We start from the raw sequence: 18,318 nt of genomic DNA on the forward strand, positions 1-18,318 counted from the left end.
AAATATCTTGAATGCATATGAAATTGCTTTTACTAGCTGAGTTATTTTTTTTTTTTCATGGTGGTAAAATTTTGTATTACTTTTTACTTTGTGGTTACACCACATGACATTTGTAGAGTCATTACGTTTTTAAAAACCATAATAAAGCAACAATGAGTACATTAAAACCATTAATTTTTCTTGGACAAGCAGTACATTAACTCGACCAAACCATCAGAAAGAAAATGCAGCCCTTGGGTGAGATAATCTGGATGTGCTCTCTAATAAACAACACCACCACCTGCAGCCGCTGCCCGCATGACGTTTGAAGTACAGCATTTGACATTTTGCTTCAATCTTTCTAAAATGGGTGGATGGTAAAAGCAGAGAGCCTTCAAATCCAGAGTGCCTATGGATACAGTACTGATATCCTTGGCAACTAACTCTGTGTTGACAAAGTTCAAAAGCAGAAAACCATGTGTTCTCAGGGCTCTGAACTCTTTATATCCAACTTTGCTTTTATCTGTCTATCCACCTTTTATCTTTCCTTACAAAGATTATTGTGAAGATATATGGCAACAAACGTTGATTTCTCAAGTTACTTTCACCATCACCCTGAAACATGACTTCAGGGGCCTAGCAGGTATAGAAAATCCATTTATGACCCGCTGAGATGAATATGGACATTTTATCACACATTTTACGTGTGGAAGGTGGTTAATAAAAACACCCATTGTGGTATCTAGTGTAAATCATCTTCAAAGCCTGCAGCCCATGAAAGAACATTTAGAAGCCATTAGATTTCCCAGTTTTCCTGTCATGTTTCTGTGGCAGTGTGTTCACCAGAGGCATGTTTTCTAAACTCACGGCACACAGACATTTCAAACCACTGGAGCCTGTCAGACATTCAGACATACTTACTCCAAAATTACTTCAGCAGCCATATCCACCAACTAAAAGAGCGGGGAAAAAATAATATGGGACATTTCCAGGGAGCGTATAAACACCAACATGGTTTAAGCCTTTTAATGAGATTTTGGAAAATCCTTTTTGCCAATCGCTGTCCTTTTCTGCTATATGTCATTAAAGCTATAGCCTCATCTTTGCCAATGAAATACTGCATTAGAAATGAAGACATTTTATGACAGAGGCTCTTGAGTGTTTGGAGAATTTTTATTTTTTTGCCGCCACTTAACTGTGATGACCTACGTTTTCATTGAATTGAATTGCCTGTAATAAAGCAATATCCCTCGTTAAGCTTACTGCAAATAAATTATCAAATATAAAAGTCTTTCCAGAATATTAACCTCTGTTTTCACAATTATACCTCTCAAAGGAAAACTCCAGGATGGTTTGACTATGAATGAGATTCATAATTGAAGGTTTATTTAAGCAATGACACATTCACAAAAACATACAGATTATAAATTTTGGACACTCTTATGATCTGATCTTGAGGTGTTTTAGTCAGACACTAAAATCCTACCCACCTACCCATGCAGTCTGCATTAACAAACATCTGTGGACAAAATGGGTCATTCTGAAGAGCTCAATGAATTCCAAGAGTGGTACTCTGATAGGATGCCACCTTTGCAAAAAGTCAGTTTGTAAAAATGTAATCCCTGCTAGATATTCCTCGGTCAACTGTAACTGGTATTTGGAAATTGGAAGTGTTTGGGAACAGAGGCAACTCAGCCATTAAGCATAAGATCATGTAAAGTCACAGATCAGGGTCACTTTTCAACTGTAAGGGAAACTCCTACAAATGCATATGCAGTAAGGTTAGCCGCAAAAATAACCCTGTCCATGCCTTTTCAGCACTATTTTTTTTCACTGTGTGTCTTCAGATAATCGCTACAGTAGTTTAACACTAAAAGAGGGTTTGTGCTGGAGCAAGCATTTAGTAAATCTGGCCCATAGTGTATATATTACAGATGTGTTAAACAGTGTTGTTATAGTTATTCAAAATAATTTATACAAATATTAGTTGGAAAACCTTAAATTTAAAAAACTTACAGTAAATTAGAAATGTTGCCTTGGCAACTAGCTGTAATAAAATATGATACAAAAATTTCTCAATCAAAAACAGTAATAAATATAAATTAAAAGGTAAATAGAAATATTAAAAATAAAACTAATTAAAATGACAAAAGCACATATTAAATATATATAAAACAAACTAAGAATAAACTAAAAACTGAAAAAAAAGCTAATTTAGAATATTATAATAAATACTTTAATAGTATGTAAATACAAAACTAAAGCCATTTTTTAGAGATGAATAAAGAAGAGGGATAATTTTTGTACAATAACAGACAACCAATGGCCCATCGATTTTTAGAATATGCACTTCTGCACATCCATGGTATTGAATATCAGAATCTCTCAATGGAAATTCACAAGGATTTAAAGGGGTCAGGACCTGAAGGTAAGATCATAGAAAACTGAATTAAATAAAGATTCCAAACTGCAAAAGATACGTTGCTCATCTCTTTATTAAGGTGATAATTTGTCCTGTACTATTCATCTGGCACAAAGAGGAACATTTGTCACTGACAAAATCCTTCATTCACCTTTTGTCTGAACCCTTCCCTCTCTATTTTCTGCCTCATTCTGTTCGGACGGGTCACAGTCAATCTCACTAACACAAATGACTGGTGGCGTGTATAGAGGAGGAAAATCGAGTGCTTGGTCAGAGAGCTTTTCTTACCTCCTCAGCGCTGACGCTCAGGTGAGAGCCACAAGAAGCAACAGCAATTATCATAATTATTCCCTTTTAAGAGCCCAATTAAGAAGGCATCTTGACGACTGAACACATTCATTTTTATGATTGAATCAGGTTGATTTAATGGTTTATTAATCACACCGGAGGCAGGACTGAGGACATATGCTACCTCTGTGACATTCACGCTGCAACATCCAACCGCCATTTCTGTTTGTTTTGCTCCCCATATCTGCCAGCAGGGAGGATTTCATATATTCTGACCTCTCCTGCCCACTGGGCGAGCACCTGATGGTGTCTTCCCCATATTCATTCCTCCAACGGTTTTCGCCAGCCGCCCATTACAGGTGACACTGTCCCATTAAGGCGAGACACTACAGGTGAATAGGATATTTTTTTTAGCTAGCAGATATCACCATGCAACTTTCCCAGCTGATTACCTACATTAAGATGAGAAAAAAAATATATAAGTTTTCTGTTATTTAATGTTTAAATATGCAAATTAGGCATTATCTAATTAAATATGCACTAATTTGCATATATTTTGAAAAACGAAATGTGAGTATTGAATAAAGCCAGGTTCAAAATTCTTTTTTCATTGTGTTCACATATTAGATAGGGAAAAAAATACAGAGGGATTTATGGATATCTACTTTTGTTATCCTGTAAATCAGAATATACTGCCAATAGCTTTAAAAAAATATATTTTTGCCATGTTTTTTGGAATAAAATGTTATATAAATCAGGCTAGGAATAGTATATTTACAAATACTTCTGTAAATGTCTTCATAATATAACTAGGTACAAGACTTGGAAGTTTGGTGTATATAGGTGCTACTGAACTGGAGATTTCGGACTTAGATTTAAACATCAGCCAATAAGATTGCGCATTTAGAGTTAAATCCCCCTTTTAGTTTCACGATTGGTTGCTGATAAAAAGGAAATGACCATATTTGGATCCGGCAGTCTTGTACAGGAGAGAGAGAGAGCTTTCTAACGGTGTGTGAGATGACAGGGTGCAGATTAGAGGTGCAGACCCGCGGGTCCCGACGCAAAACAGTGCGGCGCGGGACAAATTTTTAAAGGTCATTGCGGGAGCGGGCGGGATGATGAGGTGCACTTGCGGGTGCGGGCGGGAGGGATGATACGCTGCACTCCCGCAAATTAAATATGAGTATAAAGTAAAATATATAAATGATTAAAGTAGCGTACATAATTTGTAGTTGTGAGGGAGATTCTGATTGGCAGCAATAAAAACGTTTTAAGCAGCCTAAACTTGTGAATGTTGTCGGGTAGGGCGGGGCCTAATCTCACGCACACTTGTTTAGAGACAATTCCTTTCCCGCTGCTCCGAGTTCGAATTCGAAAGCTAGTTCAAGTTCAAAATAGACAGCATGGACGAGGAACAGAGCGCCTCTAGTGCTTCAGATAAAGTACTGTTGTGAATATTATGCTGTTCGTAATATGGGACCAATAAATATGTTACCAAGTATTGGTAAGGAATTTTGTGTGCACGCATTTTTTTCCCCAAGACCTTTCGTCAGACAGAAAGTGCGGGCGGGAGCGGGACATTATATCACAGATGCGGGCGGGAGCGGTACTAAAAATGACAAATCTTTGCGGGAGCGGGCGGGAGCGGGACTGAACACTGCGGGAGCGGGCGGGAGCGGGTCTGAAAATTGAGTCCCGCGCAGACCTCTAGTGCAGATCGCGATCGCGGAGCAGAGGGATGATTTATAACGACAACTTTTGATGAATTTATGAGAAATCTAGAGTCGCAAACAGACAAAGTGTAGTACAATAAAGACCTAAATGTGTATTTCGGACTTTTTTTCACCACAAGTCTGAAAGAAGACATGTTATTTAAGACAAATATCCCAAAATCTCAAAATTGACCAGTGAAAAAAAAACGATGTTTTTGCCTGCCGTGTCTCGCCTTAATGTGAAAATGTTTTTTTATTTATGAATACTGGCTGGACACACAGAGCCACAGATGTGTCCGACTAATGCAGCCAGAACGTCTCAGGTGACGACTGTAACCCTAGTTCCCTGAGAAGGGAACGAGACGCTGCGTCGATGACGCTTTGGGAACACCCCTGCGTGATTGCGTCTGAAGCACTTGTGTCAACTAATCCAATGGCGAGAGTGAGTGTCACGAGCGGGTGACGTCACGAACATGAAAGAATAAAAGCACATCCAGTCTGACCGGCGTTAGCTTCGATTTAGCCGAAGCAAGTCGATCACAGGAATGCAGGAAGTATGGCAAAGTGACGAAGCATCTCGTTCCCTTCTCAGGGAACTAGGGTTACAGTCATAACCTGAGATGCTCCCTTTCGAGGGAACTCGCGCTGCGTCGAGGGGAACGAGAATACCCAAACACCATACGAACCAGAGTCGGTCTGTGTGAATACTGAGAGCTCAACTAAGACAAGAGTACCAGTGATCCTATATTTATGATGTCCCGGAATATAAACTGCTCTCATTGTGGTTCCCTACACTGTAAAAAATGATTTGTTAGTTTGACTCAAAAAAGTAAGTTATCTGGTTGCCTTAAAATTTTGAGTTCATTAAAACTAAAAATGTGAGTTTTTACAACAAGTGATTCTGTTGTTTTAACTGTTATTTTGTTATTTGAATCAAAGATTATTTTTTAACTTAACTTAATGTTTTGTTGTCCTAATTTAAGATTAAATATTGTATAAACTTATTCAAGCAATCAAAGGGATTAAGTTAATTTACAATTTCAAGTTCACTCAACTTAACTTAATATTATATGAACAAACAATTTTAAGTTCACTCAACTTAATTTAATATTATATGAACAAACAATTTTAAGTTCACTCAACTTAATTTAATATTATATGAACAAACAATTTTAAGTTTATCAACTTAATTTAATATTATATGAACAAACACTTTTAAGTTCACTCAACTTAATCTTAACTACATATAGTTTGTTGTAACAATTAACTAAGAAGTTTACACGGTTGCCTTAAAATTATGAGTTAAATCAACTTCAACACAACATAAACTAACAAAAGATTTTTTGTTAAATTAATTATTCTGTAACAGAGCACAAATAAGACAAATTTAAAACCATAAATTTAATATTTATTACAACATTCACAAAAAGTTCATGAAACAGTTTTCTTCATCTATTCCACATTTCTAAAGGCTTACACCAATGTATACAGTTATACATTTTATAATGAAATTTAAGCTTACAACGGTCCTGTTACAATATTCTATTTGAACTCAAACTCTCCAAAAAACGTGGTTGAATGCAAACACTGTTTTTATATGTAATTCAATGAGTGAGTGTATGTGAAGGAAAATGTAAATGGATGAGCAAGTGCAATGAAAGAAGAAAAAATAAACACTTACATTGAAGTTGCATATCATTGAACAATGATTTTCTCCTTTTCATTAGAGCTAGCAAAGATTCATCAATTTTGAAAACAAAATCTCATAAACAAATATATGTCAGAATGTCAGTGAATCTGAGTAGGGGAGAGTAAAATCCTCTTCCACTAAACACTTAACAGATTGTTCCTTACTCCGTGAACTCTGGCCGAACATGCCTCGCCACCAATTTTCATGAGCAATTTTTGGAGTACCTCAAATGTATATTTGACCTCCTTGGGGTAAGTGATGTTCAGAGCATAAAGAAGCCCCATTAGTACAGCAAAGGCATTTGACACGTCCTTTAAGCCATCAAGCACAATCGCCTCCTCTAACACCACAGCCACATCAATTATTTCCCTTGGGAGGAGGTTTGCAGTGTTCTCCTCAGTGACCACCAAGAGTCCAACATGCATCCCCTTCACCACCTCTTCCTCATCAGTTGGCTAATAAGAGAACAAGGAAATTACTATGAATCACAAAATCACAAAGCATTTGTAGGTTAACAATGAATAAGTTTTAAACAGAGACGTGCCTGCATCAGAATAAGGGTACGTGAATAATCTATTGTACAATTAATGGTAAATGTTCTTTAATGTTTTAATTATTTTAAACCAATAATTCTTTAATAAATTTAGGTCTTGGCCACGTCAGTTTAAAATACCTTAAAATTATTTCAGTTACTCCAAAAAACTTTACAGTCTACCTGGGGTAGACCCCCTCCTCTGAAAAAAAAGAAAAGGCATTGGCCAGCCCACTCCCACCAGATATGACAGTAATAATGTCACAATTATTTTACTGAAAAACTATTAACTTTTAACTTTGCTTTGCAGTCAAACAAAGTGCAATGTGTCTATAAAATATTTTAAATCACAAAAATAGACTTTTCTTGGTCTGGACAATATGTAATTTAAGCATTGATACTATGATATGTGTATCCTCGATAGCCAGTAGAAAAAATCCTTAGCATTGAGTCCTGACTTTATTGTATTAAAACAAATATGATATTTACATACCTCACAAATTTTGATGAACTTGGAGGGTTCCTCTTTGAGGAAGTAAGGAAGCCCAAGGAGGACAACTGCTCTTCTACGTTGGTTTGAGCTCTGCAATGAATAACATTGGCTTATGACTACTAGTTTTTATTTAAAACACTTCTCCACTGTCAGGCCAGTGCAAACAGCGTGCCGGGAAGGGGCCAATAGCCTGGGACGTCGAGCACTGAGGCCAAAATCAAGTTGCGTTTCCACTTTCAGGCCAGTAGCTCTGCAGTGATTCCCTATAACCCACCCTTAACATGCCTCCATAGAACGACGTCAGAAAACCCCACCATTTTGTTTTCAGCCTCAGCCATTATATGAGGACATGATTGCATAAACATCTCCAGAGCCGCTTAGTCACTTCATGAGCTTTTTAATGCTTCAAGTGAGAAAATTTATCATCATATATAGGGCTCAATAATTCAATTTTTGAGTATAAATAAATAAAAGTCGCGAGAGAGACCGAGCGTGTCGGAGATCTCGAGAACGACCGAGTGTGTCGGGGATCGCGAGAGACCGAGTGTGTCGGGGATCGCACACCAGAGAGAGAGAGAGACCGAGTGTGTCGGAGATCGAGACAGAGACAGACCCCGAGCGTGTCGGAGATCGCGGAGAGAGAGAGAGAGAGACAGACCCCGAGTGTGTCGGAGATCGCGGAGAGAGAAAGAGAGAGACCGAGTGTGTCGGAGATCGCGGAGAGAGAGACCGAGTGTGTCGGAGATCACGGAGAGAGAGAGACAGAGACAGACCCCGAGTGTGTCGGAGATCGCGGAGAGAGAGACCCCGAGTGTGTCGGAGATCGCGGAGAGAGAGACCCCGAGTGTGTCGGAGCTCCCATACAAAAATGTAATATATGGCCATATATGTACTTATATTTTAAATAGCATGACATATATCTATACATTTATTTGACTTATCTGAGAACACAATATATGCCTGCCACATATATGAACATTTATGTGTCCAAACATGTGAAGAAAATATTTGAGTTCATCCATATATGATACCACATATCTGCATATATTACAGTATAGCATTGGTTTCTCGCATATATGGACAACATTAAGTATAAATATGTGACATAGATATTTGTTTCCCACATATTTAATAAATGTATGTAAACATACATGCATGTGATACTGATGCATTGAAATAAGTACATATATGCATATATACATATATGCGTCTTACATATATTTAACATTTATGTCCATATACTGTAAAATATAAGGCCATTTTTGCTATATTTTAAAATATATGTTTCATATATGTCTATGTCTTTTATATATATGAATTTTGCATACATTCTCATATAGGCAGCAGACATACATGGGCACTGACATTATATATGTAAATTACATATATTTACATATATTACATTTCTGTATGGGAGATCACGCGCAAGAGAGAGACCGAGAGTGTCGGAGATCGCGCGCGCGAGAGAGAGAGAAAGAGAGAGAGAGAGTGTCGGAGATCACGCGAGAAAGAGACCGAGTGTGTTGGAGATCGCGCACGAGAGAGAGACCGAGTGTGTCGGAAATCACGCACGCGAGAGAGAGACCGAGTGTGTCGGAAATCGCTCGCAGAGGTCCCTTCGCTTTTGTCTAGTCCGGCGGCTCATAGATCTGCTCCGCTCCGAACTCAACTTTTTATTTATTTATAATCAAACATCTCTGCGAATTATTGACTGGCTTTATAATCGTGTGACACAACGAATCGATAATGAAATTCGTTGCCAACTATTTTAATAATCAATTTTTATTTATTCGCTGTTGCAGCCCTAGATATGTTTAAAATAATTTAAAGAAAGAATTTGTCAAAACCCTTTGTTATTCTTAATTTTGACATTAACTTACAGTTTTACACCAGACATAGGCTATTTATAGGTTAAAAATATTGGTTATCGGCCTACTTGATCTGTAATAATCGAATCGGCCCTGAAAATCACATATATCGGTCGACCCCTAAAAGAGACATATAAAAATATGTGTATTTATTATCGCAATGGTTAGCATAAGTAGCCTTTAGCATCACATATAAATGTATATCTGCCTCATACAGTGATCAGAATCTCCATCGAACCACCTCGCTGGTGTCTGAATGTGAGTTTTGAACTGAAAATTGCTAAAATTGTCTTAAATTTGAAGTTAGCTGGTAGCCTGATAAAATAACATGAGAAATGAACAGCGGTGTTGACCCTCTCCTGTCTCAAATAAACCCTGGCTTTGTTCATGACCACTCCTCAAGCACCAGTTATCCCACTTTGGACCAAGGTATTCTGCGGGCCAAAAACCTCTGGCCATTTGCCCCGAGGAAGCCCAGATGAGGCCTGATCAAGCCCTGGAAGTGACAGTGGAAGTGCAACTGGCCCTGGCACGCACTAGCATGCTCGCTTTTGGCCCGATAGTGGAAAAACGCCTATGCTGTTGCATGGAAAGTTTAATTAATCAGGCATGTGACACTGGAACAATTTTTCTAAAATTAAATTCACATATACTCACATCATCTTCAAGAGACTGAATCAGGGTCTTTAGTTCTCCAATGTCTTTGGCTTGGTACAACCGCAAAAATCCTTTCAGGTACTCATCAAGCCCATGGAAAAAAGGTTGTCTTAAGGTCTGTGGACACTATGCATCGAAATTCTGCTGCAATCTAGTAAAATGCCAGATCCACAATTAGAATATTACAGTTTTGTTTTTTTAACAATTGCTAGGACACATTTCTCAATACTTAGGTCACTTTTTCAGTTTTGAAAAGAGTATGTAAATGTGCAGGTTGGCCTGTAGTATTGGTAATGGTTGTCTGTAAGAGACAAGAATTCATGCAAAGGAAGATTATTTGAAAAATATATTCATTGAATGTATTTTGTGCCAAAGCAGCGATAAATGATCCACAAATAGTCAATTTTACTATTGTGTTAAATAAGTGTTTTAGAATAGGTAGTTTAAAAAAGGCAGTTTATAATGCAATGCAATATTGTATGACAAAAGTAACCCATGTTTTAGTGAAGAATGCTAACCCGTCTCTCTGTAAATAAGGCAGGGCATCTGCTCCTCACATCTTTAACCAAAGGTTCATGTACGACCACTTCCTTTCGCCTTAATGAGAATGTGCTCTCCATCAGCATATCAACTTGCTTCCAGTCCACTACCCTTTTCTTCATTTCATTCTCTAGAGCAAGTCTGTCCACTTCAAGCCTGTTGGAGCTTTTGCCCTCAGGAAAGTCAGGTAGAAAATTCACTTCAGACTTGTTTGGCTTCTTAATTACTCTGGCTTTATCACCTGATGCTGATCTCCTCCGGCTGTTTACAGCGAGCTCTGAGCATCCTGCAATGCGCAACTTCTGCCTAAAATTCCCCATTTTGAACTTCAAGCTGAATTTCCATCCGTACCACCCACATGAAGGACCAGGCTCTTTCAAACATGGGTGCCTGTCTATTAGAGCTTTTGCAACAGCATTATATTCATCACTGTTGGGATATGCCTTAACGGCATAGATAGCTTCTGCCAGCTTATCGAGAAGGTCACTTTTCATGTCTTTGTTCATGTTTAGAAGAGACCCATCTTTTAAGTATGCCTCATTTCCAAGCTTGAGCTTCAGTTCAACATCGGAAGAGAAAGTGGGTAGGACAAATGGATCTGGCCATTTTTGAGTATGGCTTTGTGGTAAGTCTCCAGAAGGGCTGTTCACATCAGTGTCTACTGAAGAGCCCGAAAGAACTTGGGTTTCCTTCTGTATCACTTTCAGAGTTGCTCTCCCTTCAGGCAGGTCTGACACGTTGGACAAATTGCAAAGCTCATTTTGAAAAGCTGGGTCTTCAAACTGTAGAACAAAAACACCTTCCAAGCTTAGCTCTTTGCGTAGTATATTGATCAGCTGATCTACTGTCTCTGGGAGGCTTTCAACAGAAACTCTTCTGATGTCATCAGAGGCAATTATCACTCGAAACAGCATGTTTCCTCAGGACACTGAAAGGGCATAAGCTGAGATGCAAACTGGTCAGGAGTTAAAGAGATGACAAAGTTGTGACCACCCGTGATGTTTGGACCACAGACAATAAAATAAATGTTGATTTTTTTTAACCTTAATATTTTAACTCTTCGGGGGCACGTTCTAGCACGCCGGCGTGATCAAGTCAAATGACCAGTTTAAGCATAAAAATATAAAATCGAAGCATAAAAACGAAGTCACGTTGAGCACTGCCGTCCACTTCTGTCGAAAGTGCTGGCTTGAAATTCTATTTTACTTTTTGTTTTGTGTTGATAGACCAAGTAAAAACGGAGATATGATCATTTAAACTTTATATAATAATAATAATAATTATTATTATGTAACATAATTAGGTACTTTAGTTATTATGAACACAATAACGTAACACATGCAGACTACGTTTCTCAACACTGAAAATGAATAAATAAACGCCTGTTTCTCCAGACTCACGTTTATCAGTAATCCACAAATTACAGAACTTTCATAATCTTTAAGCCACAGCGATTTTAATTGTATTTAGATTTATTGTTCATCAATACTTAATCATTTTATAATTTGCATGGCTGAATGATGTTTTCCTCTTATCTGAGTGACCATGAATGACGTAGTATTTTAAAATAATCCATGCGATCACTCCCGTGTGATCATTGAATCCAGATTAAGTTAACTAAAAACAATATTTCAACTTTCCACATCCACCCCAGCCCGTTTACCTTCAGGAGTTAGAAGTGCTGTGACTACTGTGTCCTCGCTTATGAACTCAGTCAGACGGCGGAAGGGGAAACGAGCGGGATTCTTTATTGCTGCCGATTTTTAGTCTCTTTTTAGTGATAGGCCTTACGCATCTGTCAATCATCCTCGCTTGATATTTGGGGAATGAACCCAGCGCTATGATTGGTCGAACTCCGCTTCTTTTGCTGCTGCTTGATTTGAGGACTGCGTGTGCACAGAAGCGTCACCAGGTTTTTGCGTAGTTTAGAGTGACAAAACGTACCACCGTACTTTGAGGTCAAAATGCGTATCCTCTACGCAAAATGCGTACAGGTTGGCAGGTCTGGATTTTTGTTATGCTGGTTGAAAGTCTCCTCATAACCTGATAGCAATCACTATGTTAAGCTGTCTAAATGTATTTTTATATATATATATATTTTGTCGGTGGAAGGCATAGGACCATAAAATGTACGTACAATCATTTCATTCAGTCCGAACGGTCGAATAGCATGTGTTCCCTGTCAGTCAATGCATGTTTCCACTTTGCATCCAGTTCACGCAGACATTTTACGACATCAGCACATTCACGTACACTGTGCAGACAGAGCAAGAATGGCAAGCAAAGAGCAATATCCTAACTTTCTTTTTAAACCGACAACAAGTGGCACTAGCAAAGGATCTACGATCTATCTATCTTCATCGGGGCCAAGTAAACTCTCATCGTGGAAATCCTCTCATGCAGGTAATATTACACACTGACTAGCTACACAACCGAAAACTTGCTGCATCTAATTTAGTTTTTAAAAAGTCGCTTGCGTTTCTTATTTTAGTACTGTTACGTACTGTTAAGTTCTCACCGGTGAACGACACATGATGTAATAATTGATTAACTTTGACGCTGTTCAACTCGCTTCTGCTTCGTTCATGTGTTTTGGAGTAGGCATTGCTTTGGATGTGATTTGCAGGGAGGGTGGGATCTATGTTTTGAAAGCTAGCAGGCTAAAGTTAACATTTCCCAGATTACCTATTCCATCTTTAACTTTATATTATTTAACTGTACAGTTGTGCAGTAAAATTCACTTTAAATAAGTAATCCCATTACTCTTTTTTTATTTATGCAGATAACATGGACTATATCTGACAACTGGTGGAAAACAAACACTTAAAATTATATAAAATTTCCACTATGGGCTCATTTTCCACTCCTTGCTTTTGGATTTACTATAAAATTACTATTATAACAAACTGTAGCACTTTTACTGTACTGAAGTATAGGAAGTGTAGGAAAGTCTCATGCCATTTAAATGAAGGGAAACATTTTTTTAAAACAATACCAGACCTCAACAGCCTAGAAGGGTTACTTATTTAACCATTTTAACTACTTGAAATTTTTTAGAAATTAATTAAGTTGATTTTTTTAAATCTAATAGTTTTAAACAGAAGAGATTTGATAATCAAACGTAGAAAGACGCTAAATGTATTCATTACATACTCATTCAATTATAATTAGAGAATAAAAAAATGTTGCACAAAAAATTTAACCTGGAAAAAAGAAGTAAACATTTGACATTTTTTACATAAACTGCCAATGGATAGTGAAGTACTATACCTCAGTGAAGAAGAAACGCCTTTGGGGTGATGAGATTCCTTCCTTGAATTGTGTAGAGTGAGAGAGGTGCGTAGTCATTCAAGTCTTTAGGGTCTACGACGATAAGATGAGAGGACTGGCACTTGCAAAGTTCAAAGCAGCGAAGGTGCTCCACATACCATGCTGTAAAAAGTTCAACAATGAATGAAGCTTTCTGTTCAACAATTACCACTTTCTTTATTTTTCCAAAATCAGGGAGCCCACTGGTTTGGCCAAAAGACACAATCATGTCCTCAGAATATGTTGTGCCATGCAAGTAAGCAGTAGAGGCAAGTCTAACTGTCTCCACAGTATTGTTTTTCCTTTGAATCGCTGTCTTGACAGAGAAGTCCAAAATGTCCAGAGAAACACTTTCAAACTTTGTCACCTCTAACGCTGGCTTGAAGATACAAGATGATTTAAGATGGTAAGCAAGAAGGAGCTGGTGTTGTGAGGCAAGGGTGAAGAGAATGTTTTTAAAGTTGTTGACATCTCGCACAACTTTTTTGAAAAAACAATGTTTTGCTTCAAAACGGATGGTCCAAAAGTCCAGCACAGGACCAAGGCACTGAATAAGATGCGGATAGTGTTCTAAATAGTGATGTTTGGGGCATAGTTTGAAATCTGGAAAAACCTCCTGGAGTAGCTTCCTGTGGTCAGAGATTTTACATTCCAGGTAGCAGAGTGACTCGGTTGTGAACTTTGAACTATAGAATTCTGTCATATCCAAAGAGTTTGACATCACTACTGTAACATAAGGTTGCAAGATAAATAGAAGACAATGATGACCTGTATTTAATGGGCAGGTTAGCAATCACCCAATAGATACCACAAACCTTGTGCTTTTTTTTCGAAGTACCTAGAGGGTTACAAATTTCGAAATCATCGACATACAACCCCAAGGAAATGTGAAATTCTTCCCCAGCAAAGAGATGATTTTCTTTGTAATACAAACTGTCACAAAATTATCTATACTGACCAGTTTGTGAGCTTGAGCTGGTAGGTTCTTGGAGAATTTTATCTAGAACTTCATCTCGATTAAGCAACTCGGTAAGAATTTTTAAAATTGGTACATAAATGAACTTTCTATTTCTTGCACCATCTAAGACATACTCAGTAGGTTCGATGACTGTATAATTTTCTTTATAAAATTCTAACCTTTTATGATTCGTGCTCAATGGACCTGTTCTTGAAAGTGAATCGAATGGATTTGTTTTCTGAATAATTTCAGACACCAAAGTCAGGACAGTGCTATCAAGATTGCAGTTGTGCTGTTGTAGAACACTTCTAACTAACCTCTCAGAGGAATCTTGAGCTAACAGACTTATTTGATAAAGCTCTTCCACTATCTCTTGAATAGCAGATTTTGATACATGCAAGACAATTTGCATTCGCAAGAACAACGATGCAAGACTCTGTTTAACGGAATCCTCATCGACATCATCATTGAGATCACGCTCCTCATCCAAAGTTAACTCCAAATCAATTCCAGTTTGTTCAGCCTCTACAATGCAACTAGGATTCACCAACTGGGGTCCACAACGAATAAGTTCATCTCTAATATCTTGTACACTAGATGTACTATGATACCTACTCTTGTGTGCTTTAAAAGTGTTATACACATTTGATTTGAAACAACACTGTTTAAAAGGGCAGACCACAGTTTCTTTGTTCTTTGTGTGTTTTCCCAAGTGAATGAAGTATTTAGTTAAAGTAAAAGGTTCACAAAAGTTACATAACTCACAGACAAGTTCTGTGTTTACTGGCCCTGGATATGAATGTCTTTCATGTTGAGAAACTAAGTGACATTTTAAGGCCACGTGAGTTCTAAATGAACAAGGGCATTCTAAGTATATACATGGAATCCGGCAAGACCTTCCATATTGTCCATGCTTAACTTTATAATGTCTGATTAGAATCCTTTGATTTCCTGAAGTAAATGTACAAAACTTACAGCTCCAAAGCATAAATAGATGTCCAGTGTAAACACGTGTTTCTGCAAAAAAGGAGAAAAAAAAGAAAAGACAGTGTTAAATGTTTAAGACCATTTAAAATAACCACAACTAAGTCATTCCATCGAATTTTGATTACTGTTATTCTGTTTTTTTCATACAGTTGAGAAACTCTTAAACTTATCTGTCCATTTTGACAATATTTTTTGACTTTAATTTTAAACATACTATAAATAGGGATGGGTACCGAAACCCGGTATTAAATGAGCCCCGGTGCTAAATTATGAAAGACCGCAGTATCGAATCTAGTGAGTCAATGACCCATTCATAAAGACAGTCGCTTGATTTGTTCCTGAATGAATCAGCCGTTTGAACTAGTTGATTGTATGAATAATTCAGTGACAAAGACAGTCTTGCCGCCTCCTCGATAAAAGTGAATGATATCTAAAATAATATTTTACCTTATTGGAATCGAAATAAGGAATTGATAAGAATTGGAATCATTAAAATTCAAATGATACTAACCTTATTAATGTCCAGACCTGTTTAGGTTCCGTTTATACATCTCTAAAATGTAAAAAACTATAAAAGGCTCATGTGTGAAAGCAACTACGTTAACATTAAACCACTAACCTCAAGGTGATATTCGCCTTATTCACCTGGCGGCCATTTTGAAAACTCGAACGCCGTTGAGGGGTACACAAACCCTGAAGTTTAACTCCAACGCAGCAGCACCAGCAATGGAAACTCCAGTGTGGACCACCAATCTTTCCTGTCTGCCCGAATTAACAGTACAAAATGTGGAGCAGTGGGCCAGTACCGACTGCAACGTCCCCCGGGTTGTGTTAATTAAGGGATACAGTAACTGGATCGAAGGTTTTATCCATGACATTGAAGGTATGAATGGAAGCTAATTTACTGATCGAACTGTGTGTGTGTGTGTGTGTGTGTGAGAGAGATAGAGAGAGAGAGAGAGAGAGAGAGAGAGAGAGAGAGAGAGAGAGAGAGAGAGAGAGAGAGAGAGAGACGCGGGCGCGATCGAACAGTGGAAACATAGAAATATACTACGTCATTTTGATCATAGAGGACATCATTCAAACTGCAAAGTGTTTACTTATATTTGTGTACACTCGCAATAAAACCCAACATTGTGATTTTGTCACACTCTAAGATTGGTGGTCCACACTGGAGTTTCCATTGCTGGTGCTACTGCGTCAGAGTAAAACTTCCGGCTTTGTGTACCCCTCAACGGCGTTCGAGTTTTCAAAATGGCCGCCAGGTGAATAAGGCGAATAGGCTATGTTAAAATAGCCTCAATGGAAACGGGTCAACAAAAGAGGCCGTTAGGAATTTCTGAGGCAAAATTATAATAAATTTAAACCATTTTCGGACTTTTTTCCGCCTGGGAAATACATTAAATTAATCTTAGACAAAACCAGTTGAGATAGAGACATATTGAATTTTAAAATTACTTAACTTACACGTAAAACTCACTTATAGTAAAGGAGTATTGCAGCTGCCAGTCTCTGCTTTAACCAAGGAGTTTAAGTGTGCCAAGGTCAGACTGGAAATGACTTTAGCAGAGTCACGCGACAAATGTGTAAGGGAGGCAGCCCCTGTGGTAAAAACTGGTAGAAAGTGGTCAGCAAAGAAATCTGTAGTAGAGGCAAAGGCTGACCTTCAAATTGGGGATATCATGGGACAGGTACAGCATGGAAGAGGGGGTTTTGGGCTCAGTTTAGCTCCTCCTAAATGGCACAAGGCAGGCCCAGCTCAAAGGAGGAAGCTGGTAGTCAACGAGGTGCGAAAGCAGGAGGAGAGGATGAGATGTATAAAGGCCATTTCCCAGGCCAAGCAGGGAGAGTGGATGAGATGGGAGAGTGTGAAACAACGAAAAATGGGCTGGCAAGACCTTTGGTCAATGGAAGAGAGTAGGATCAGTTTCCTTATTAGGTCAACATATGATGTTCTCCCATCACCGCAGAACCTAAACCTCTGGGTAGGAGAGGATCCCTCTTGTCCTTTGTGTTCATCACCTGCCACATTAAGGCACATTTTGACAGGATGTAAGGTGGCTCTTAGCCAAGGTCGGTTTACTTGGCGCCATGACCAAGTATTGCGGTGTTTGGCTTTAGCATTGGAAGGCAAGCGTAGTATGACCAATAAGTTGCCGCCTGTTCTAGCAAAACATTACACGCAGAAGACAATATTCCTCCGCCCAGGCGAGCAACCACCAAGAAAAGGTGCTAACACCAATTCTCGCCCAGGACAACTGGAAGCTGCTAGGGACTGGAAGATGCTGGCTGATCTTGATCAACGGCTTATCTTTCCACCCGAGATTGCCACCACTAACCTACGACCAGATATTGTTTTGTGGTCTGGATCAGCACGCATTGTTCAACTGATAGAGTTAACAGTGCCATTGGAGGATGCGGTAGATGAGGCATATGAGAGGAAGAAATTGCGGTATGATCATCTGGCCACTGAAGCAGAACAGCGAGGATGGAGAGTCCAGGTTTATCCAGTGGAAGTTGGTTGTCGAGGTTTTGTGGCACACTCTACAACCCGGTTCCTCAGAGACGTCGGATTCAGTGGTCAAGAGTTGCGTCGCACAGTAAAGAACTTATCTGAAGCAGCAGAAAGGAGCAGCAAAGGAGCATTCTAGCTGGCTGAGTACAGGCCGCCATGCTACGGTTTCGTAGAATTCTTGAAAACTTGAAGGGTGTTGGTTTATTTGTATAGGTTGTATAGTATTTACAGTCATTACGTTCCTGTGTATATTGCGTGAATGACGTAGGGTGACCAGATTTCTCGGAGTGGAATACGGGACAGATACAGAACGCATGCGTATAGAGGGAATGCACGTGACGTCACCGTTGGCCGGAGTGACTGCA

The 18,318-nt window shown here is 38.6% G+C and overlaps 1 long non-coding RNA gene across 1 annotated transcript; it reads right to left on the reverse strand.

The window, feature by feature from the left end:
- Positions 1-6,486: 6,486 nt before the first annotated feature.
- Positions 6,487-9,734, reverse strand: LOC143715689 (uncharacterized). Its single transcript, XR_013195869.1, has 3 exons — positions 9,645-9,734; positions 7,120-7,209; positions 6,487-6,549 (listed from the first exon to the last, which is right to left on the reverse strand). It is a non-coding gene; the product is annotated as an uncharacterized LOC143715689 (long non-coding RNA).
- Between the last annotated feature and the right edge of the window lie 8,584 nt (positions 9,735-18,318).

Source organism: Siphateles boraxobius, unplaced genomic scaffold, assembly GCF_051911475.1.
Source record: "Siphateles boraxobius isolate OS27281-9 unplaced genomic scaffold, OSU_SipBor_1 6, whole genome shotgun sequence".
In the NCBI taxonomy this organism is placed as follows: domain Eukaryota; kingdom Metazoa; phylum Chordata; class Actinopteri; order Cypriniformes; family Leuciscidae; genus Siphateles; species Siphateles boraxobius.